Source organism: Malania oleifera, chromosome 2 (assembly GCF_029873635.1).
Source record: "Malania oleifera isolate guangnan ecotype guangnan chromosome 2, ASM2987363v1, whole genome shotgun sequence".
Lineage (NCBI taxonomy): Eukaryota > Viridiplantae > Streptophyta > Magnoliopsida > Santalales > Ximeniaceae > Malania > Malania oleifera.
In genome coordinates, this window is record NC_080418.1 from 70,577,881 (window position 1) to 70,586,909 (window position 9,029).

A 9,029-nucleotide genomic window follows, 5' to 3' on the forward strand; every position below is an offset into this window, starting at 1 on the left:
TAACGTGTCTTTAATAATACTACTATTTTTCTTAGAGAATTTATAATTATTACCTGTCCTTGGGAGCCTTCACGTAAATCTCATTTCCTCCAATGCTACTATCTTTAGGATCCATTCTTAAATAATGATCAAATGTTATTTTAAAATCATAAATCTATTATTAACGTATAATAATATAACAAACTAAAATAAATATTCTAAACTATCCAATCCTACCCAAATCATGTTTTATCTAAGTTTTGGTAAAATTTATATATTAGAGTATGCAGAACTTATATCCTATGCTCTGGTAAATTATTTCTTAAAGTCTACAGAACCTATAACCTATTGCTCTGATACCAAATGTAACACCCCGACCCCGAGGGGCCTGGGATATTAACTTTTTACCATTGATTTACAGCGGAAGCAAATAAACTCAATTATTATTAAACCAGAGCGCTAATTATCCATATTACAATCATTTATTTCAAAAGAAGAATAATTACATAAGCATAAATATCTGGCATCATACTAATATTTCTAAATAATCTTTATTTTTCTATCCCCACTCGTATGCTTGCTAAGCCTGATTTTCAACATGCTCTTCAGAGTTATCTGAAATAAAAATATGATTGGAGTGAGACGACGCTCAGTAAGTAAATAAGATTATTATTAGTGTGTGGCCAAAATGAGCTTTTAAATAATTTCGTAAAATAATATTTAATACTATAACTTCAAAACTGCTTTTAGAATAAATATAGATTTAAAAATTTCTGCATAAAACTTTTGTCATCAATTTCAACAGTAAATTTTTACAATCATATACTATAACTGTTAAATTAATTTTTTAACTTTAAAACTGTAAAAATATTTAATGATAAACATACATATACTTTTCCTTATACGTTTTCCTTAGATCGTCATTTAAGCACCAAAATGATCTTTTTCACGTAAACTTACATTTTTCCTTCAAATCATCAGTAACTTTGTATACGTAATTAAATATGTATAAACATATATTATAAAAACCACCCTTAGGCCTGTTTGCCGTAAGTCATGTTTACCCCCATGACTGGGTTGTGCGGTCTGAAGACTGGACTTAGCTGGCTGACCAACCAAACTAAATCAACGTACGTAAACTTTAAGTGAGATTTTTCTTATTAAGTCCTGATCCGGAACCAGGTGTGCACTTAGGAGAAATCCACTAACATAAATAACCACTCTGTAAACAGTGTGGGTGCACTCTGATCCGTATAAACTTTAAGCTGCGGTACCGAGCATCTGTAACTTTGAACTTTCGTTGCCATAATTGGTTTTAAAATCATCTTATTATAATTTATGTAATTTAAAATAATATCGTGAAAATTTCATCTTTACTCATATTTTCATAAAAAATGTAACGTAAAAATAAACTCATGCCACACAATTTTTGTGTTAAAAATATATATAATTTTATTTTTGAATAGAAATAAATGCTAAAAATTTACCCGAGGGGATTAGAATATTTCTTAACCAAAAAAATAGATACAAGTATATTAAAGATAGAACTGGTATAATTAAATACGTGTAAAAATAAACTCATGAAAATTTTGTGGAACTAATTAACATAATTGAAATTTACTTATAAAATAAATTCAGGTATGAATTTTAAATAAAAAAAAACTAACATAATCAAAATTTACTTACCTTCTTCTTTTACCGTGTGTTATGAACACAAAAACTATCTTTAAGCAATGAGATCGGAAAGAGTGGGTGATTGAGAACTTATTCAAAAATTCTCTCTCCACCATAATTTCTTTCACTCACTAATCCTTCTTTTCCTTAAAAAATTGTTGTGAAAAATGAAGGTTGAGAGCTCCCTATTTATAAGAAAATTTTGGGGAATAAATGGAATTTGTAAAAGTGTGGGGAGATGGGTGAAATTATAATTTTTTTTTTTTAAATTAAAGAATGGGCAAAGGATAGGCAAGGTATGGGTTGAGTATGGGATGGGGATGGAGGCCATGTGAGAGTGCTTGCCACCATTCCCATTAAATAAATTTTTAATTAATTACTTACCTAATTAATCAATTAGTTAATTAATTATTTTATTATTTCATTATTTTTCTTAATCATTATTATCATTGTTATTACTTTTAAACTATTTTTAATATTTATTTATTTTATTTTATTGAATAAGAATTAAATTTGAATTTTGAAAACTCATGTGGGCCCCATATGGTCTTATGGGCCCCACACAACTTCGAGACCCAAATGGATCCTACGTAATTCGAATACCTCTCATACGATTTTATGCATCCTACATAACTTTGAGACTCGTGTAAACCTCCGTATGGCTTCGGGACTCGTGTGGGCCCCACACAGTCTTGTGGGCCCCGCATAGGATACCTATATTATTATTATTTTATCATATATTTCTACAAATTATATCGGTCAAAATATTATTTTATGTACTTATTTACGTATATAAACAGTGTCTTGTGGCTCCGGGACTCATGTGGACCCCACATAGTCTTGTGTGCCCCACATATGATACCTATATTATTATCATCTTATTATGTATTTCTACAAATTATGTCTGTCAAAACACTATTTTATGTATATATACTTATTTACGTGTACAAACAGTGTCTATCCTGTTTATCCTATGAAATTCCATTTTGACCAGGCCGACCTTCAGGGAGCGACTGAGCCGCAATGGTCTCTGAGCACTCGCTTAGACAAGGTCTTTCTTAGGCATCAATATGGAATCAAGGATCCTACAGAAAAACACTTCTGTATTGATATTAACTTAATGACCATTTTTATTATTTTATTATTATTGTGCTTTAATCATATATATATTTTTGGGTCATCACAGATATGGAGTTAGTCGAGGTTGTAGAAAAGGTACAGTAAGGGTTGGCTGCAGATTTTAACATCTCTAAGGGAGGTGTGCTGAGGTTTGGGACTAGACTGTGTGTTCCAAATGACGAGGGGATAAGGAGGATGATCCTGGAGGAGGCGCATCATTTTTTGTATACGGTACATCTGGGTAGTGCGAAAATGTATCGAGATTTGTGTGAATCTTTCTAATGGAGTGGCATGAAGAGGGAGATTGCTCTGTTTGTGGAGCAATATCTGATGTGTCAGCAGGTAAAGGCTGAACATCAAAGGCCGATAGGGCCATTGCAGCCATTGAGTATTCTGGAGTGGAATTGGGATTATATTTCCATAGACTTTGTCACCGGGTTACCACCAGCACTACATGGGCAGAATGCCATCTAGGTAATCATAGACAGGTTGACAAAATCTGCTCATTTTATACCGATGAAGGTTAGCTACTCTTTGAGTAGGCTAGCAGGTTTGTATGTGTAAGAGATAGTCGGAATGCACGAGGTACCAGTGTCCATTGTTTCAGATCGAGACCTGAGGTTCACTTCTCAATTCTAGAGGAGTTTATAGGAAGCACTGGAGACGAAGCTTACTATCAGTACATGGTTCCACCCTCATACTAATGGACAGTCAGAAAGGATGATATAGATCTTGGAGGATACGTTACGGGCTTGTGTATTAGACTTCGGTAGCTCTACTGTTAGTGAAAGTTGCCTATAACAATAGCTTTCAGGCTTATATCGGGATGACACCGTTCAAGGCATTGTATGGTCGGAGGTGTCAGTCTCCTTTGTATTGGGACGAGGTCGATGAACGGTGGATATTGGGCCTCGAACTCGTACAACAGGCTTTTGAGAAGGTCAGGTTGATCAATGATAGGATTAAATTAGCTCAGAGTCGGTAGAAGAGTTATGCGGATGTTCACCGTCATGAGTTAGAATTCGAGGTTGGGGGTAAGATATTTCTGAGAATCTCTCTGATGAAAGGGGTAATGAGATTCGAGAAGAAGGGCAAGTTGAGCCCGAGGTATATCGGACCATTCGAGGTACTGGAACGAGTGGGTCTGGTGGCCTATAGGATTGCACTACTCCCAACGCTCTTGAGGATCCATGATGTGTTTCACGTATCCATGTTGAGGAGGTACGTGTCGGATCCATCACATGTGATTAGTTACGAGTCCTTAGATATTGGGGATGCTTTGGCATATAAGGAGATACCAGTTTAGATTCTAGACAGTAAAGTTCAGAAGCAACGTACCAAAGAGATATCATTAGTGAAGGTATTGTGACGGAATCATGTGGTTGAGGAAACTTCTTAGGAGTTAGAGATGGAAATATGTCGAAAACATCCATAGTTGTTCTTAGTAGTAGTGTAGTAGCAGGATTGGTATGGGTGTGTATGTATGTATGTATGTAATATCCTGCTATTGTAGTAATGTTGTGTGGTTAGTCTCTGGGAGAGTTTGGTAGTATTGTGAGCTCTCGAGATAGTGTATGTATGTAGCCACGGTATTCCTCCACCATAAGTGAGGATATGTATGTATTTGGGATGAGGTTGCTATATGGGTGGTTGCCAACTCTTTCTAGAGTCGGGTATGTGTTTGAGTATGTAGTTTAACTAGTAAGTGAGAGATTACAAATTTTGAGGATGAAATTTTTGTAAAGAGGGGAGGTTGTAAGAACTCGACTTGAGATATATAGATTGACTAAATAGCGAAAGGGTAAAAAGGTAAATTTTGCAGGCTTCGTCGACGAAGCCATTGTTTTTGTCAAAGAAGGCCATCATACTCTTCGTTGTCAAAATTTAGAGTCTCATCGACGAAGAAATACCGAATGTGTTGTAAAACATCGGAATAGGGTTCGTCGCCGAAGGAGCTGATTCACCAACGAAATGTATAAATGATTCGCCGACAAAGGTGTCGTCTCATCGACGAGGTTGGCTGGGTTAAAGGGGCTATAAATATCCTATTTTATTGCTTAGGTACTAAGAAACCTCAAATTCTCTCTCTCTCTCTCTCTCTCTCTCTCTCTCTCCCTCTCTTTGATTTTTCGCTATTCATCGCTTGAATTGACGATCTGACATTACTGCGTGGATCAGGGAAGGAATCTCTTCGAGTATAGTGGATTAGAATTTCGTTTCGAGGATTTTCGAGTTTTGACCCAAAAACAAGGTAAGAGTCTGATTTCAGTTTCGTTTCTGAATATGTGTAGTAGTAAGAATTATAGTGAAGTATAGTTCTTGGATGTTTAGGTTTAGGTGTCTTTGTTCGTAGTTTTGGAGCCGTAGAGTTTGTATTTTGGTATTTGGGAAATGGTAAGGGGATTCGGTTTATATTAGTTATTTTTGGAAATCAAAATCGGTAAACATGTAGTTTATGATTGTATGAATGTTTTGGTTACTTATTTAGGAAAATCTATCGGATAAAGATGCGGGATTTTCGGGTTACAGTTTTTGGGAAAATTTGGGGTTTCGGGTATCATCTCTATTTTTGTTGGAAAATCTGTATGTTGTATAAAACTGTAGTATTGAGATGACCATACCTGTATTTGTATTAAACTGTATTTCTCGAACTGAAACGATATGATTTGTTGTATACTCAAATAAATGTGGAATGAAATGATGTATGTAAAATGTTCCAGGGTTTTGTAAAATAGTTAGGGGCGGCTAATTACCGTACACTGATGAGTATAGGAACATGAGTTCCAAAATTGTTCCAGATTTTGTAAATCAGTTAGGGGCGACTAATTACCGTACACTGAATCAGCTAGGGGTGACTAATTACTATACGCTGACGCAATGTCTCGGCTAATTATCGTGCACGAGAGTGTCCAACTCTATATCCGAGGGTGTGAAATATCACCTGTTCTTTGTGGTTGGTCACTAATGGGTGTGAGCTATACCGTATTGACAACGATATCGCTGTGAGACTTCGGTTATTGCAGGGTATCGGGCGCTTGAGTGTGATGAAACTGACTGTATGTTTGGTATCATTTGTACTAGAACGGATTGTGAAAAATACTGGAACTGTATCGTGTTATGTTTTATGTTTAACACTTGCATGCCACACACTGACATAACCTGCTTTCTTCCTTACTGAAGGGTGTCTCACCTCGAATATACAACTGTTTTTCAGGTTCTTCGGGTAGCCGAAACTACCATCCTAGCGTTCGAAAGTGGGGGTGTCGTTTAGCTACGTTTAGTACCTGTGTAGGTATGAGTTTTGTAACCGGTTGTCAGTGTTGAGTTTTGTAGACACCCGGAGTATGTACTATATTTTGGGATGTATATTTCTAGTTATGTATAGACTTTGGTATGATATGATGTATATATAGAAAGAACATTTTCGCTGTATATTTAATGAGTATGAATATGTATGTGAATGTGTATAGGGTGTACGTGTACCTCACGGGATCGGATCTTCATTTAGTATAATATCATGTTTGTTTTAAATAATACATAAATAGATTAAGTCACTAAAATCATACCTGTAACCCATCCGCGGGTTCGGAGCGTGATATTAATATATTTAAAAAAAAAAAAAAGATAAATTGAGAAAAAACTCTGAATTGAACTATTAATTAATTGAAATAGTAAAAGGTTAGTGGGCGGGTGCGTGCGTGTTGCCAGTCCAATCCATTCTGGATCACGTCAGTTCCTCCAGCAAATTTGGAGGAATAGCCGACGTGTAGTGTAGGTGGCATGCACGATGCTTCCAAACTGAAGCAAATGGTCAGCCATGTGTCCTTTTGGGAAACCAAATTATACACGTCCCCATGCATGCAATCATTAGCCACCAAACTAATTATGCTATTAAACATAATTATATCTTACATCCCATTAACTAGCTAATTCCTTCTTCATTAATAATAATGCTACCTCCCAACCATTAATCATAATAATTTTCACCGCATTAACTAGCTAAGCTAATTCCTACCTCCCAACTGTCGATCATAATATTTTACAGCAAGGCCAGCGGGAGACACACACACTACTCCTGCAAGTTGGATGATGACAGCTGCGCTTAGCTGGCTTCTCATTGTATTTCCAAAATTATCATGAAGTATTTGAGACGAAAGATGATGTATGTGCTGTACGTTATATTGTCCAAACTCAATCATTGAAAAAAAAAATCAATGTATTAATAAGTAATTCGATTCTAATTCTGATTTTTCTTTTGTTTTTTTAAAAAAGAGAAAATTATGAAACATTTTGTTCAACCGCCCAGTAGAGAGAAAGGGCCCCATTAAGTATGCCTATTCAAGCTGGCACCTGCTGACTTTATAAATACCACTTTAAAGCTTTCAGCTAATATATATATATGGAAAGAAATTATGGGGCTTTTTTTTTAGCCACCAATGAGTCATTTGGATGTCTCTAGTGTGGCACCAAACTCACGGGGGTAGAAATGTTGCCACCCGTCCATAGACGCACTGTTGGTAATTCATCATACAAACTATGAGTGGGGAATCGAATCTGTGGCCTTGAAATCACCAAAATCACAAGTCCGCCTTTACCGCTCCATAAGCCCAATTGGTGAAATTATGGAGCTTATTGAAGCCATGATTTATGATTCTGATTGCAGGGCATCTATATGTGTCACCTCTTTGTACGATACCCTACGTATAAGATTTGATAATTTTTAATACTAAAGTAGCCCATGCACGATGGAGAAATTGAGACCGGCGTCCTTGGATGATGATATTTTTCAGAAAGACATAATTTACGATGTTAATAGCTGGTGCGTTGAGTATTGCACGTATAGCAAAACTATCCCATTAAGTTTATTGTGATTGAAAACTCTTTATTAGTTTGCAAAATATAGTCGATGTAACAATTTATTCTAAATCTCATTACCACTCATTGGTTGTGATTTGTTAGTGTATGGCAATAGCCATCACTTTTTGTCATTTTAAAAATGATGTTTCTTGTCGATATTAGAATTGCAAGAAAAATATATTTTAGGGGTGAAAAGTCTAAACTTTATTGTTAAAGACTTTTTGAGACGAGTTTGAAAAATTCATCTCTAAAATTGGGTAGCCGAAAGTATTCAGCGATGAATTCCTAGTTTTTTCGCTAGAGATACTTTTTAGAGAACAAATATTTTCATTTGCTAATGGAGTCAAAATTTTCCAATTTATGTGACAAAAGAAGTCCGTCCCTTAAGGTTTAAGTTTTAGCGACAAAATAAATTATCTCTAAAAATCTTAAGGAACATAAAAAATTCATTGAAAAATGACAAAAAAGATGAAAAAAAAAAATGAAATTAGCTTAAGAAACCTTTTAGCAACGAAATATTTTTATTCCCAAAAGAACTTTAAGGGGAAAAGAAAAAAAAAATACTTGTTGGCATAGGATTAGAGACACAAAAAGTTCATCATTGAAAAGTTGTTAGAAAAATTCATGCCACTTTTAGCAACAATGATTTGTCATCACCAAATTAATCTTTTTTTTTTTTTTTTTGTTTTTGGTAATTTCTAAATCAAATATAGTTCCTATAAAATTTCTCAAATCACTAACCTTAAATATATAACACCTTCTTTTAAAAAGGTTGAAAATACATTCAATATCTCATTTTTATATTTTTAATCAACATTCATAAATAAGATCTAAATATCAAATTAAATATTCAAAATATTGTTAACATCCATAATGTTAATAAAAATATTGAAAATTTTTTAAGTTCTTAATTAATCAAAATAAGTTGAGGTCCATTGCCCCAAGTGCAATTACTCTACCACATTTACAATGGAAAAAGAAACAAAAAAATAAAAAATAAAAACACATAAAAAGTTACACAATAAAAAACTGAAATCATTAAAAAAAAAAAAAAAAAACTCAACTGTATTCCAACTCGAGAACAATAGGCCTATTTTTCATACAACTTGATCCTACGCATTATTTACCCATGAAAACTGTGTTGATGCATACTTTTTTTTTTTTTTTTTACTTAAGTTTTAAACACTTAAAACCCCATTTTAAATTGTTTCTCCCCTCCTTATGTTGTAACTTGGGAAGTGACCTTAGGTTACCATATTTTTTTCCCTATAATAAATACTCATAGTAACTCTAGCATCTACTAAATTGATGTAATCATGATCAACTTGGACCCGTGGGTACCAGGGATAGACTCATCATATAACTCTGATACCTAAGCAGTAGGAAACGTAATTTACAAG